We start from the raw sequence: 14,252 nt of genomic DNA on the forward strand, positions 1-14,252 counted from the left end.
TTTTAATAGAGCCTTGGTATTATAACCTGCTTTCCTTAATTATCTTAAAATCTGTTCACCCACCTCCCAAGCGATGGCTCTGTGACTTAGGTAGTTAGGTGTCCAATTAAGGTGAACGTGAGGGAGGATCCAAGATTTTTACTGAGGCACAGATTCAAATGGTCCTTTAAGGGGGCAGAGGTAAGCAGTACTCGTCACAAGAGCCTCAGCGCTCCAAAGAGAAGGAGCACCTTTGAGGAGGGATGCTTCTAAAATGAGGGTGAAGATTGCAGGGTAGGGTGCTTCCTTCCATCCTCTCTGAACATATTCTCCCTTATCCTTATCAAGGGAGGTGGGTTTCTATGATGGGAGATTTTGAAATTGAGAGAAGATGGGATGATTCAACAAAGACTGTCCTGTGAATCAGGCTTGGAGTACCGTGTTTCTGCCCCGTGTCGGCTCCTCGCCTCTGGGAAGGTCACGGCCTCCCCCACGTTACCGCAGGTCTGATGAGTGCTTATCTTCATGCGTCACCCCTGGCGGTCCTGGGGATACCAGCTCATGGGATAAGACTTCCCGTGATCTACGTGGCTCTGTTTTAGTCGCACAGGAACCCCATGGGGCAAACTGTTACTTATCTAATTTTATTGAAGAAGAAATTGGATGCTCAGAGTTGGTGAGACTTCTCCAAGATCATACAGTAGCGGCAGAATCAGAATTGGTTCCAGGATTTCTTGATTCGTGATCCAAAACTCATTTCCACCACACTGTAGTGCTTTGGGGTCTGCTCACTGTCAGAACACCCCACCTCAGCGTGGGGCTTAAAAAACACGGGGCTCCCTTCCCCATGCCCACACGAAGATCTGCCTGAAACTAAGAGACACCTAATGTTTCCCTTAAGTGGGTCACGTTAGAACTGCATGATGACAGAGAGACAAAACCCATGCTTGCACGATGGCCCGTTAGGCCAGGCGGAAAGGTGGAAAAGAAAGAATGCTGGGAGGGAAATCATGTGACCTTGACCGCAGGCTTGTTTCTTCCTAGTTCTAACAGTATTTGTAAGGTAATCCCCCTGGGGCTCAGCGTCCTTGTCTGTCAGTCAGGAAAGCGCCCGTCCCATGGTACAAAGCAAGTGAAAGAACTGGGTAATCTGTCAGCTCCGGACAAGCCTGGAACAGTGATGTAACTGTCCTAGAGACATTTGAGCCGGAAGCCTGATACGTAATTGCTTCTCCCCACATGGGAAGTGTGATGAGGCTCTTGCTCATTTTTTCCCCCCGCTAGGGAATAGCAGTTATCTAGGGGGCATTTGGTTTGCTTTTTAATCATGCACAGGTGTGGTAAGATTCTGGCAGACTCGAGCCTCGTTAGTGTCCCTTCACGATCCCTGCATGTAGAGACAGAGATAAGATTATTTACACCCCGTTCCATTATTCACAGCCTCTTGGAATGTAGCGTTAAATAATTCAGAGGCCACACGAGCTTGGGGATTGATGGTGGAGCTGATAGTTTTTGCAAATCCAGCAGGCAGCCGCTGCACGAGAGTCCAGCTTCTGAGACGCACGTGCGGGCGGTTGCCGGGTACCCAGACTCCTACCAGGACCTTGGAGAGCGGCCTCCCCGCTGATCTACAAATGGCTCTGGATCACAGGGGCGGGGAGCCTCGTCTCTGGGAGAGAAACGGTTCACTCTCCAGCCCCCTTCTAATCTAAGACTCCGTAGAGGCCACTCGCGCCAGAGCCATCCACCGCACCTGGCTGTGGCTGGAAGTGGAGTCCTTTCATATTTTCATGCAGGCGTCATTTTGCTTCCTGCACGTTCTTGGCTACACTACACTTCCAGCGGACTCATTAAAGGAGGGACGAGTGGCTCAGAGACCGTGCGTCCCAATGCCACTCCATGCTCAGGCCCTGCAGGGTGGTGCTGGTGCCGTCACGTGCACTTGTGGACCAAAGACAGGAATGGCCATGGATCGAATCCCTCCCGTGTGCAGTTGTAGATTCGATGAGGCAGGGACCCGGTTCATTTTGCTGAACGTGAATTCTGTGTGTCTGGCACATTGGAGGCGCTCAGTAAATGTGTGTTGATAGGATAAATCCCACTTTCTAGCCGAGGGACCTCCATTCCTGAGATGTTAATAACATGCAAATTCGGGATTCAGATTTGTCCTTCGCTTCGGTGTCGACCCACTTCCCACTGTTTAAGAGGTTTGGGGGTGGGGCGGAGGTGGTCTCTGTAACGTGGTTGGATTAAGAGGCCCCCGGGAGACCTTCGTGTCAGCACCTGTCTGAGTGTCGCTCTGAAAAGTTGACACAGAGGCGCGTTTCTGCCCGCGCGGCCGGGTGGGGTGCTAAGCGGTCCCCAGGCCCGTGTGCCGGGGGGAGGGGAAGCCACCGAGGCGGGATGGCATGGGGGCCGTTGCTGTCTGCGGCCGTCAGCCTAAACTCTCGCTCTCCGTGGGGACCTCGTGGGGCGTGCCGGCCGGTGCTCACCCACAGCCACATGGTGGGGTGGGGAGGGCCGGAGCGTCGGAGGCGGGGTTCCAGCCCCGACTTTCGACCCGCCTTGTATTCTCTGTGCCTTCTGCGGTTAGTTATTAGCTCTTCGAGCCGTTTCCTCAGCCGTCGCTGGCTTCCGTCCCTCTGGTCCTTCAGGCGGCACAGTGAACGCATTTACCAGGCGCTGCCGGGCCAGTGGGCCTCATGACTGTGGGCGGGCCTGAGGTCCCCATTGATCTCCCAGAGATCTGGTCCTGGTTGTACCAAGAAGTCACTAACGTGCTCCGCTGGGCACTGCCTTCTGGGTGGCACCAGCAGGAGGGAGGGCGCGGCCCTTGGAGCCAGGTGCCCATGTGTGAATGCCATCTGTGCCCCACTCCTGCTTTGTGACCCGGGCAGGTTACCAGCGGCCTGCTGACCCGGACTCCTGGTCTGCGAACTGGAGATAGGAAGCGTATCTCCTGCAAAGGCCTAATACCAAGATCACGTGAAAGTATAAATGCAAGGTACTTACCTGAGTGCCTGGCACATGGCAAGCGTTCGGGAAAGTACTGGCTTCTTGGGCTTTTGGCTGGTTTAGGAACCAAATGAGATAATAAGGTGAAAACTGAACAGAATCGCAGGCGCTGACTCCACCCCGTGCGTCACAGGACTTCGTCATCAGCTACACGGGGTCCTCTGGAGGCATCACGATTTTCATACCCGTGACCGTGTGTTACCTGTCTTCTCTGCTCGTGACAATCCACTACTTTGTCTGTCTTGCAAATGCCTATTCATCCTTCAGTGTCATGTCGCCTCCTCCATGTAGCCCTCCCTGACTTCTCCGGCACCACCAGTTGTCCCGTTTTCTGCCTCCATGGCCCTTGGCGTAGCCATCCAGACTCACGTGGGTCGCATCATTCTGCGATGAGGTGGTTTGGCGTTGGCTTCTCTGTACCTTGGCTCTGAGCCGAGAGCATGGACATTCCACCCATCAGTCCTGCCCACCTCTGCACCCCGCACAGGGGCCGGCACGTGGAGGGTCCGCATCCACCTCAAATCGAAGGTCTGGTGATTCACAGGATACAGGAAGTCATTGTGAAGTTTAGAAAAGATTAGATAATCTTTTGCAGGCCTTAATACAGAAATATAACTGGGCTTTCAATAGAGATTTAAATTACTGGCTTTCTCCAATTTTTTAAAAAACCTTTTAATAATAGAATGAAACCAACTGATGAGTTGTGTGAATGGTATGTAATTTTTTTCTTCCAAGAATTTGTTTTCTGCCTTATTAATAGAGACTCTCCCACACATTGCAGGAAGAATCTTTTTCTCCCCTTTGCTGGGAAGGACAGTTAAGAAATGACTTGTGCTTTATTTTTTCATGGACTTGGAATAGATAATTTGCTTAAAGCTGAATTTTGGACCACTGATAATCCAATTAGCGTCTTGGACATAATCGCTTCTGTGCAACTTGATGCCTTTTATTCTTCGTGTTTCTGGCTTCTCGAGTTGGTTCTCTTAGCAACCGCGTCTCTTTCTGTGGGAGAAAGCACAGCCATTTTGGGGGTATTCTTTGCTTAGCAGATTAAAGAAAGGTAGCACCTCAGAAAATAGACTGGAAATTGTGGGTATTATTGCAATAATGATCGAGACTTATAAATACGTAGCTACATCAGTGTCTGAACAGAATGATATCTCTTCGAACCTGTGACGTGAGCCCAGGGTTTCTTTCCTTCCACAGTCCACCAAAGACCAGGAAGCGAATAGCCTCTTCAGTGCCTTGTTCTCTGGCCAAGTGACTGTGCCAGGGTGGAAGAGGGGGACCTGAGTTTAGCTGCTGGTCACGTTGAATTTATAATCTTCCTTTTCCAGTCCACTCCAGAGAATCAAAGCAGCAGTAGCCAGGTGGTAGGGAGGGGCCAGGACTGGGTGACAGGCCACGCCATTCACCTCGCAGAGCCTCAGTGACGTTATCTGGGATGGGAGGGAGACGGGTTAGAGTCAAAGTTCGTGAACCATTGGGTAAAGGCCAAATCCAGCCATCGTAAATGTCTCTTTGGCCAAAAAGTACCCAGAATAATTTGAGTTAATTGCCAGCGTTTAAAACTCAGAAAAGATTTCCTAAAAAATGACATTTCTGCCGTCCGTTGGTGATGGGAGAAACCGGGAAGTCCTGAGCCTACATTTTGCACATGGCCGGAGCTCAGCAGAGTCCTTCGTCCACTCCCGCCCCCACTGCTGCCTGAGGCTCGCATGGCATTTGTTCCCCCGGCTGTGTCATCTGCCCAACGCCTGTAGGCATTTGAGTCTGTGACCGCTGGACTCGGGGGCCTTGGATTTCCCATCTGAATTCGTCAGTATCTGACAAGGATACCCGGGGGCAGTACTGTTTTGTTCTCATTTGCGTATCAGTTTTAATTTTGTGGTTGTGAAGTCCGGCAAGGCCAACGAGCATGTCCAAGGTCATGAGGGTTGTAAGTGGTGGAGCTGGTGATAGGAAGGGGCTCTTGAAGCCTGGTCCAGGGGTCATCTTTACGTTACAGCTTCCACTTCACACAGAAGACCAGCGAGGTGTTGGCTACACCAAGGCAATCACACGATCCGGATGCTCAGAGCTAGAACGAACGACCTTTAGGAACCACTTGAAATGAGCCTGAGTTCTCGCTTAGCAAAGAACGCATTCTAGAGATGAAACTGCTGACTCAGATAGATTTTGAACCTGCGAAAGACCCCAACCGCTTTGGATATGTGGAAGAAAATAGTAATTCTTTAAACTGGGAACACTTGGCAGTTCTGTAGTGCTTTCACTGCTGATTTTAAAAGTATAAAGAAGCAAGTCTTGTGGAGGTGGTCAGGGTATAAGAGTATGTAACAGCTCCAATTCCTGATTTTGTGAATTGGGTCTGAATTTTGACTCTGCCACTTCCTACCTTTTAAAAAAATTCTTTATTTTATTTTATTTTAGGCGAGGCAACCCTTGGTTGACCTCACAGACTGCAAGGACCTTGTCAGCTTACAATCCCACATTTTTAAAATTTTTTACGCCTACAGCACCTGGTCTTCCTAGGTGGTCTCCCATCCAAGTACTAACCAGGCCCGGCCCTGCTGAGCTTCCGAGATCAGATGTGTTTGGGCTTGTTCAGGGTGACATGACCATAGACCACTTCCTAGCTTTGTAACTTTTGCTCTGTTGCTCTGTAACAAAGGGTTGATAAAAGCAACTCCGGCCTCGTGTTCAGCATGTAGCAATGTGTGACATGTACGAGCCACATGCTTTGTACAGTGGGTGGCTTATGTTGAGATGTGAGCACATGCCCAGGACCTGTTCAGTGTTTTTCAGACATTCACGCAGCGGGTAAAGTTATCCCCATTCCCATGTGCAGAGCTGAGTCTCAGTGGCAATAAGATGCTTACTGAAGGTCACATGGCGAAGAAATATTGGAAGGCTGCGTCATTGCAAACCATGTGATAGTTTTCACTGCATCTCAGTTGTTCCCCTCATTCTGGTCTTTGTGCTCCTTCCTCTGTTATGTTCTGACCCAACCCAGAACTGAGCTTTGCCCTTCTGCGGAGTGCAAGGTTGGACCACGTGACCCTGTGGGCCCCTCCCTGAGATACTGTGCTTCAACTAATGAATAGGAGGCAAAGGACAGCATTAGCCAAATGCAAATACCAGCCTTAAGTCCATCTTACTGCATTGCTTAAACAGGATCAGGTAATTAAAATAATTAGCTGCAGTATAAAGGAAATAGTTTTTTCCCCTTTATTGAAATTTTATTTTCTCTCTCTTCCCCTCCCTCTGCTCCCACCACCTTGAAAATTCATTTGCACAAGACGATGGGGCCTGATCAAAAATCCTCCTGTTCCATGGCCCCCGTTTTGATTCCTAAGTAGTTCTGACAAACCATTATTGATAACGATAAGCCAGGATTACAGGGAGAAAAGCCCAGCTCCTTGCAATAGCGCTCAGCCGGCAGGAGACAGAAGGGGAGTGACTAGAAAGGGAATTAGAACACATCCTGAGTTTTTAAATTAGTCAGAGGATCTGTTCTTCTTCTTCTTCTTTTTTTTTCTCTTTCCTGGGGAGATTATTACAGGTGGAAGCAACAAAGAGTCCTCAGTGACTTCCTCTTTCTTTGTGTGGCGGTGACTGAATCAGGCTAGACGAGCCCAGTTTTGATGGGGACATCTGAGGCATCGCATCACAGTCTGGGCTCGATGGAACGAACCTCTCTTCTCCATCAGAGCCAGTCAAGGCATTGACCTTGGCCAGTCAGGGTCCTGGAGCTTTGTCACGGCCTGTTTGATCTGGCGCTTACTGACCGGACGTCCCCAGTGAGTGTGAGAACATGTGGTCGTCTTTGACCTTCGTGCCTGACCCCGTCGTCCGTGGAGTTCGGTGACGGAGTAGTGTCGCTGAGCTTGTTTCCCCCGGTGGCAGCGCCTCTTGGATTTGGGCCGCCTTGAGAGCCACTGTGTCTCATCTGCTGGGCTGTAGGTGACGGGTGGCTGTTTGGTGACGCCTCTGAGTCCCACCTTCCCGCCCGTCACAGCCTTTCCTTTGGCTTCGTGTTGGGGGTGGGGCGGGCAACGGCTTCTTTCCTCACTTTCAGCACCATCTGGGTGAAAACGTCTTTTCTTTTTGAAAATAACTTTCTCCCTGAATAAAAAAAAATGAAATTAAAAAATACAATACTATACACGGTAGAAATTACGTAACTTTATATGTATTTTCGTATGTTGTGAAGACGATTCTGACGGCCGCGTCCTTTAAGCGCGGGTCTGCCACAGTGTGCTTAATCTTTTGTCCTACGTTTGGCTCGTTTGTAGTTCTTCACCGTCAGGCTACCCTGCATGTGCCCGTATGTTTATCTTCATTCACATCTCCGGCTGTTTGAGCCCGCGGGCATGTCTCAAGACCTTTGAAAACTGGGACTGAGTGTCCCATTCGCTCAAACCCATGTCCTGACAGCCTCCTGGACGGTCCTGTCCCTGACATTCCGCCCCAGGAGACACCCCAGGCTGTTTGGCGGGTGCTCGCGGTTCTGCGCCATGCGGCTCCTCCTAAGGCGTCCGGACCCTTCCCCACACTCAGTTCACGGTTCTGCCAGTCGAAGTTGCGGGTAGCGTGCCCGTGCCCCGGGCCGGCCCACACCTCCCTGCCTTCGGTGAGCCGCTCAGGCGTCGCCGTCACGATTCTGCCGTCTGCACATCCCGCCTGCCCCACTAGTTAGCTAGTATTTGTTTCTAAGTTTACTTCAGAAGTGGAGCCACGATACTTGTGAAGTCTTGGCTTTGATGCACCAGACGCGTTCGTGTGTAAAATTTTTTTCTAATTCACATGAAAATAAATTCATAACTCTTGAAATAAAAGACTAAGGTTCTTTCTAACATGATCTCCCACGGTGGCACGTGGCCCTGTTTTGGGGAACTGCGTTGGCTTCGTCTTGCTGGCGTGGCGTTCCCTCCTCTCTGGCAGACTAACCCCTGTTCGCCTCTTGAGTCTCAGGGAGAATCCCTGACCCCAAGTCTGAGTTGAACCCTCCTTCCTCGGGGTCCTTCCATACTTTGTGCATCTTAGCATTCAGTGCACAAGATTGCAATTGTCTATTTACTTATCACCTTTACCCACGAAGGTGAGCGTCAGGAATGAGTTCACATGGTCCACTGGGGCCAAGGGCTGCACGCACGTCCAGTTCAGGCTTCTCCATGCCAGCGTGCACCAGGATCCCCTACACGCTATCTGCAGAGGTGAGCTGCTGGGCCCCACTGGACAGGAGTCACAGTCGCTGGGCTAGCACCTGTCTGTCATGATGGAGGAACTCTGCAGAGGGGATTCAAGGGCAGAGTCAGGCCTGGAAGTCTAGCCGGCAAGGTCAGTGACCTGCCCCTGGTCACACAGAAATTGGCAGAGACAGACCGCCTACAAAGGGAGCATGGAGGTCCAGCCCATCAGACCCAGCTGCCCACTGGACTCCACAAACTGTCACACATCCTGGGTTTCTCCGGAAGGCAACAGCTTCCCTCGTCCGCCTCGAGGTAAGGGTAGCGGCTGAGTCGAGAACTGGCATCCTCCAGCCTTGCCAGCTCCCGAGGTAACGGCAGGTCCCTTTTGCTTACTCCCCATTATCTCACTGTAAACGAGAAAGTAATAAAGCGAGGCTGCAACTGGACTAATTAAATCAGCCATCACTAATCCCATCGATCCAGGGAGGGAGAGCCGCAGAGGGCTGCGAGGGAGAGAGGCTTTTGACTCAGAATCAGCCAGATACACACACGTCTGTCACAACGTGGGGGCTGAGGAATGAGAGAGAAACGGCCCAGGATCTGGCATCCGAACTGTTGGGAGAGGGGACCCCCCCCCCCCTCCTGGGAGGCTGTGATGGATAGAGCTGGACACTAAAGGTGGCACATATAAATACGTGCATAAATAAATAAAAATTTAAAAAGGGACCTGAAGGTGCGGTTTCCACAGGCTGGCTGACTGACAGAGGTTAGTGCAAAAGCACTTTTTCCATCTTTTTTCTGTGCAGGGTCACTTTTGCCAGTCACACGGAGGAGCCCCATTCCTCCCTAGCCTCAATCTCCACCTCGCCTCCCTGGCACCCCGGTCTTAACCGCGTGCAACTCCTTAAAGGCACCAGAGTGACCCTCACCCCTTGCCTTATCTGCTGCAGTCCCGCCCCTTCCGGCAGGGGTTCTCAGGTGCGTTCTGCACACATCTTCTGCGCAGGTAGCCTGGGGGCCACTCGCGGACTTTGCTGTAGTGCAGAAACCGGAGCCCAGCGTGTTCTTGCCGAGTCACTCTGGGGGCTAGAGCTCGGGAATTGGGGTTTTAGCAAACACAATGGGCAATTCTTAGCGACACTGCAGGTTAAAGCCACTGACCTCCCCGTCCGTTCTGTGCAGAAACACCTACTCATCTCTCTCTTCGCGGCTCTAGTGTGTTGTTGAAATATGGACAGGACTCTGCATCGCTTCAGGTTGAGAGACGGCCAAAAGCATTTTTATTTGATTCGAACGTGTTGGAAACTTCTGCAGAGAGAAGAAAATGAATTGTAATGTCTACTTCAAAAGCCTCAAAAATCACAGCCACTAATAGATTTTATAGTGCTTGGAGAACAAGCATCTGGAGAAGAAGGAAAAAAGGGTTTATTTTAAACTGGGCGAGCTTGAGTTCAGGTATACCCAGAGTGAATAACAGTAAGAAGAATTTATGAACTATCGTTGCCTCTTACCTTAGCCATACTTTATGACTTTCCAAAGTAAACTAAAACATATTTTTCAAACTTTGACAGCCATAGAAATATAAAGATTTATAAGTTAGGTGGGAAAAGACTGACTCTGTAATTGAATAATTTGACTGCAAAAGAGTCCTTGGCTTTCTTGTAGACATCAGTCTGGTTTTTTGATTTCCTAGCACCCTCTCTGTGTTTGTGGGGTTTTCTTGTCATCTGAGTTTCCCATCCCCAGTGTAGAAACCGGAAGTGTCAAAGTGACAGCCTCCCTTGCAGCAAGGACTCGGACCGTCTGCACTTGCAACCAGCGGCGCTGGTCATCAGCACCTGCACGAGGGATGGGACTTGGAAGCGAGGAACAGGAAAAACCTCACTCCGGGGGCGACCCATTTTGCTGCAGAAGGCGGAGGCAGGAGCCCCCAGGTTTGGAAGGGTCGCGGTGCAGAAGTTCCTTGCCTTGGCGCCAGCGGTTCCCAGCGGCGCACACACCGCGGAACATCGTCGCAGCGCGGGAGTGGAAGCCTGCCTGACCAGGGCCATGTGGACGTCGCTCCCGGAAGCCGGAAGCCAGAAGCCGGAGCTCTGGTCCGCTCCACAGCTCCCCCTGCGAGTCTCTGAGCTACCCCGCTCTCCCGTCTGCGTTTTCCGAGATCACCCAGTAGAATGATCAAAATCAGGGAATTTGCACTGATCCAGCCCTGTCACTCCAACCTACAGACCTTAATCAGGTGTCACCAGGTCAACTACTAATGTGCTGTAGAGCAAAACAGGAAAATGTCACTATGGCCCGGGGCCAGCCTCGGAACCCTCTTCATACTTGGTCTCCCTCAGTCCACTGCGGTCCCTCAGCGTTTCCTTTTCTGTCGTGACCTTGACTGTTGGTAAGGGTACCAACAGGCATCTCATTTATGTAGAGACGTCGCAGTTTGGGGTGTGCCTGATGTCCCCTACGAGCGCAGCCCCGTCGGGCGTTCTCAGGGGGGATGCCGCAGACGTAGGCGGCAGGTGACGTCCATTCGTCCCATTTCTCATGACGTTTCTTTAATTTTGTGGTTCAGGTGGTGGCTTCCAGGTTTCTCCTCTGCGAAGTTACTGTTTTTCCCGTCGTAATGATTATTCACCTCAAACCCTTTAACAGCTTCTTCCCTGCTTTACCGATGAGAGCCAGCTCCTGTCCTGCAGCTAAGAACTGTGACAGTGGTATCACTCTCTGAGGAGAGGAAAGGGAAGGGCGAGGAGGCCATTTTCTACTTTGGATCAATAACAGATTGTGGTTAAATCCTACCTGAGACCTTCACGTTCACTCACTTAGTCAATGTTTAGGGCAGAAGCTTTGTTTGGTTATGTTTCCTTATCAGCATATCATAAAATGTTTTATAGCCCAGCATCTGAACAACAAAGCACTTTTAATCTCATTCGCTTTATAGGTTCCCTTTAATTAAAAGCTGATTCTCTTAGAGGAAGACTCACCTTGCTGATGAGTCTCTTGCTTTCTCAAGTAGGGGCTTACCTGTTATCCACAACCACAGAGCATTGCCTTAAGACCCTTCCCGTGGCAAATTGACCAACCCCTCCTTTGTGCTTCTTCTCTGTTACAGGTGTGATGCCTCAGGGCTCCTTGACATTTACCTGCTGACTTCTCTGCATAGACTGTCTCACACTTAGGCGACAGGGGATTTACTGTCTTCTCTTCTGCGTGCCCAGCACCTGGCACGGTACCTCCCACCGGCGGAGTGCTCAGTGGATGCTCCTGGAATCAGAGACTCTGCGGAGGAAGTTGGGATGGCGGCAAGGCGCAGTGGTCCGTTAAGGCAAGCCCTTGGAAAGCATTCAGGAGATGAATTCTTGACGTTCGTGTGCACAGTAAGTTCTTCTGAAACGATGGTGAGATTTACGCTAGGAAGTGGCATGCTTGTGTCTTGGCGACGTCTCTTTGGCCGCGCTGGGGGAAGGATGAGAAGGGTTAGGACTCAGGCAGGATGCCCATTGGGAGAATTCTGCAGTATTCCAGGTACAAGGTGGAGACAGGCAGAGTGAATGAAGGGGTGTTTCAGAAGGTAACAGAAATGCTACAACTCATCAGTGGCCCCTGTGGACCAGGCTTTTGTATACACTGTTTCTGTTCTTCCTAACGGCCCTGAATGCCATTTAGCACCCACTGCCTTCCCTGGTGAGGAAGTGGGGAGGGTGCTCGATTTGTCTCAGACACAAAGCCAGCAAGGACAGGGCCAGTGCACAGCCGGGGAGGCGGGGGGCGGTGTCTGGCCCTGAAGCTTATGTGCAGTGCCGTGAGCCTCACGCCTGACCTGGACACTGATCTGATGGCCTCAGTCGTGCCTCTGAAAACCCTGACATGGCCGTGACAGAACAGACACAGCCTTGCTGGGCACGCGGGCGCTGGGCCAACTCGCGGAAGGGCACAAGGTCTGATGCAGTCTAGGTGAGCGGCTGCCGAGTGGGCAGGGCTCAAGGGCTGCGGTTGGGGTGCTGTGTGCACGGGGTGGCAGCTGGTCTGGGGGTCTCCTCCCCTGTCGGGCCTGGTCCAGGGCAGGTTTTGCAAATGCGTCTGATCTGAAGTTGAGTGGTGACTATAAATCCAGTTGTACCCTGTGAACTGGGATGAAATCCAGGGGCCTTGCACCCTACAAGTAGTGAGGGCTTAACCGGAAGTAAGAAATAGAGATTTAACGAGCTCCTGTTTATTTTGATCCACATCAGGGACTCTGTGCAGGGCAAGCTCGCAGTCCTCTACCCTGTCTCACCCATGATCCTTTGCCTACTGGGTCCTGAGGCCGGGTATCTGGGGCACATAGTTCAAGGGCACGGTCGCTCGCTGGGTTGTGGGGCTGGCAGACCTCACAGAGTCCAGGCCCTGGTGGACCATTGGGGTCAAGGATGGACATTCCATGTGGCCCTTGCCAGTGGAAATTCTGTAATTCTACAGATCTTTGCCAAGTCTGTTTCATCATTTTCCACTGTGCTATTTCTTTTTCCAACATTAATTAATATTTCAGGAATCCGTGATGTTTGAAGTTTAACCTTGTGGTTTTGACTATTTGACTGAGTCTCTGAAGATCTGTGTTGTATAATCATTTGTAACTTTGAGGAGGCAAAGTTTGAGGTTCAAGGGCTGCAGACCGAGTTGCCACAGCAGGCGCTTGGCTGGCGAACGAGGCAGAGGTGGTCCCCTCGCTCCTCGCCGTGGCCGCGTGGCCTCCACATGTCATCATGCGGTAATTAAGAAAAGCCGCTGCCGATTCTCAGATGTGTGCGCCGGTCCAGACACTGTGTTAAAGGCTCCGCAGGCGTGATCTCCTTTTTGTCTCACAAAGTACCGTGTGTGATGGTGCCTCAGAGGCGGCCAGGGGCAGAGTCGGGATTTGAACCCAGCTCTGTTTCCCTCCGAAGCCTGTGCTTCATGTTGGTGGAGAGATCTCAGTATTGTTTCTTTCCAGGCTCAGGAAGGTTCACGGCTACGCTGACTGCCATAGGATGTCACACAATTCCTGTATTACACAAATTTCGACTGCGCTCCTTCCGTGCATCAGACTCTGTTCCTGAACGGTGTTATTCCAGCAGTGAACAGACTCGGACACATGAGCCTGTCCTCACGGGGCCTTTGCTCAAGCGGACGGGAGAGGTAATGAACCACGTAGCAACAGGTGCAGTCTTTGTCGCCCGGTGACAAGTGCTGTGGAGAAAGATGGAGCAAAGAAAGGGGAGGGAGTACAGGACAGGGCTGGCTGGGGACCGTGGTTCAGTGTTAAGAAAGGGGACAGGTTCCCACCTCCCTCTGCCCCAGAGAAGACAAAGGCCTAGAGGTGAGGGGATGTGCCGGGCACGGGTAGGAAGTGCCACAGAGAAGGATGGCGGCGCCTGGGCACTGACACGCAGCGTCTGGATGGTTCCAGGGCCTCCAGGAGGCCGGTGTGGCTGGGGTGTCGTGGGAGGAGGCCAGACGGCCCCCAGGGACGAGCTGTCAGAGACCGGCAGGCTGTTCTGACTGCAGCTTCCACTGCGAAGGGGGCAGGAACCGCGGGCAGGAGAGTGGCAGACGCACGCTCTGAGCGGGGTTCCGAATCCACGCGGAGAACTGACTAACGGGGGGCAGAGACAGGAGGGCCAGCTGGGACGCTATCGCAGGCATCCCCTGGAGAGATGACGGCGGCCGGGCCCCGTGGTTTGGTGGCGGTGAGGAGAAGGGCTCAGACTGGGTGTATTCTGCTGCAGGCAGAGCCCTTAGAATTTGCTACCCAGATGCTGCAAGGTCCAATGTTGTGTTTATTTCAGTGACAGGATTTATTTAAATAGCTTTTTAATACCCTTTGTGCTATCTTAATAGGATCACTGAAGGTCTGTCTGGGCTTCCTTAGGTATTTCGATTGTACTTCACTGCATTTAGGGCCGGGGACAACTTACTGCCATAATCGCCATAATCGTGGAGATTAGCCAAGATCTCGGCTTGTAACCCTCACACATGTCTAAAGCAGTGTGACTGCTACCTAGTCTTGGACTTGGATCGGGGACAGGGACCAGAAAGATGCTGCTAGGATCT

At 51.6% G+C, this 14,252-nt stretch overlaps 1 pseudogene; it reads right to left on the minus strand.

Annotated features, from left to right (window-relative positions):
• Positions 1–5,501: 5,501 nt before the first annotated feature.
• LOC118612156 lies at positions 5,502–5,620 on the minus strand (annotated as a pseudogene).
• Between the last annotated feature and the right edge of the window lie 8,632 nt (positions 5,621–14,252).

This window comes from Rousettus aegyptiacus, unplaced genomic scaffold (assembly GCF_014176215.1).
Source record: "Rousettus aegyptiacus isolate mRouAeg1 unplaced genomic scaffold, mRouAeg1.p scaffold_m13_p_15, whole genome shotgun sequence".
Lineage (NCBI taxonomy): Eukaryota > Metazoa > Chordata > Mammalia > Chiroptera > Pteropodidae > Rousettus > Rousettus aegyptiacus.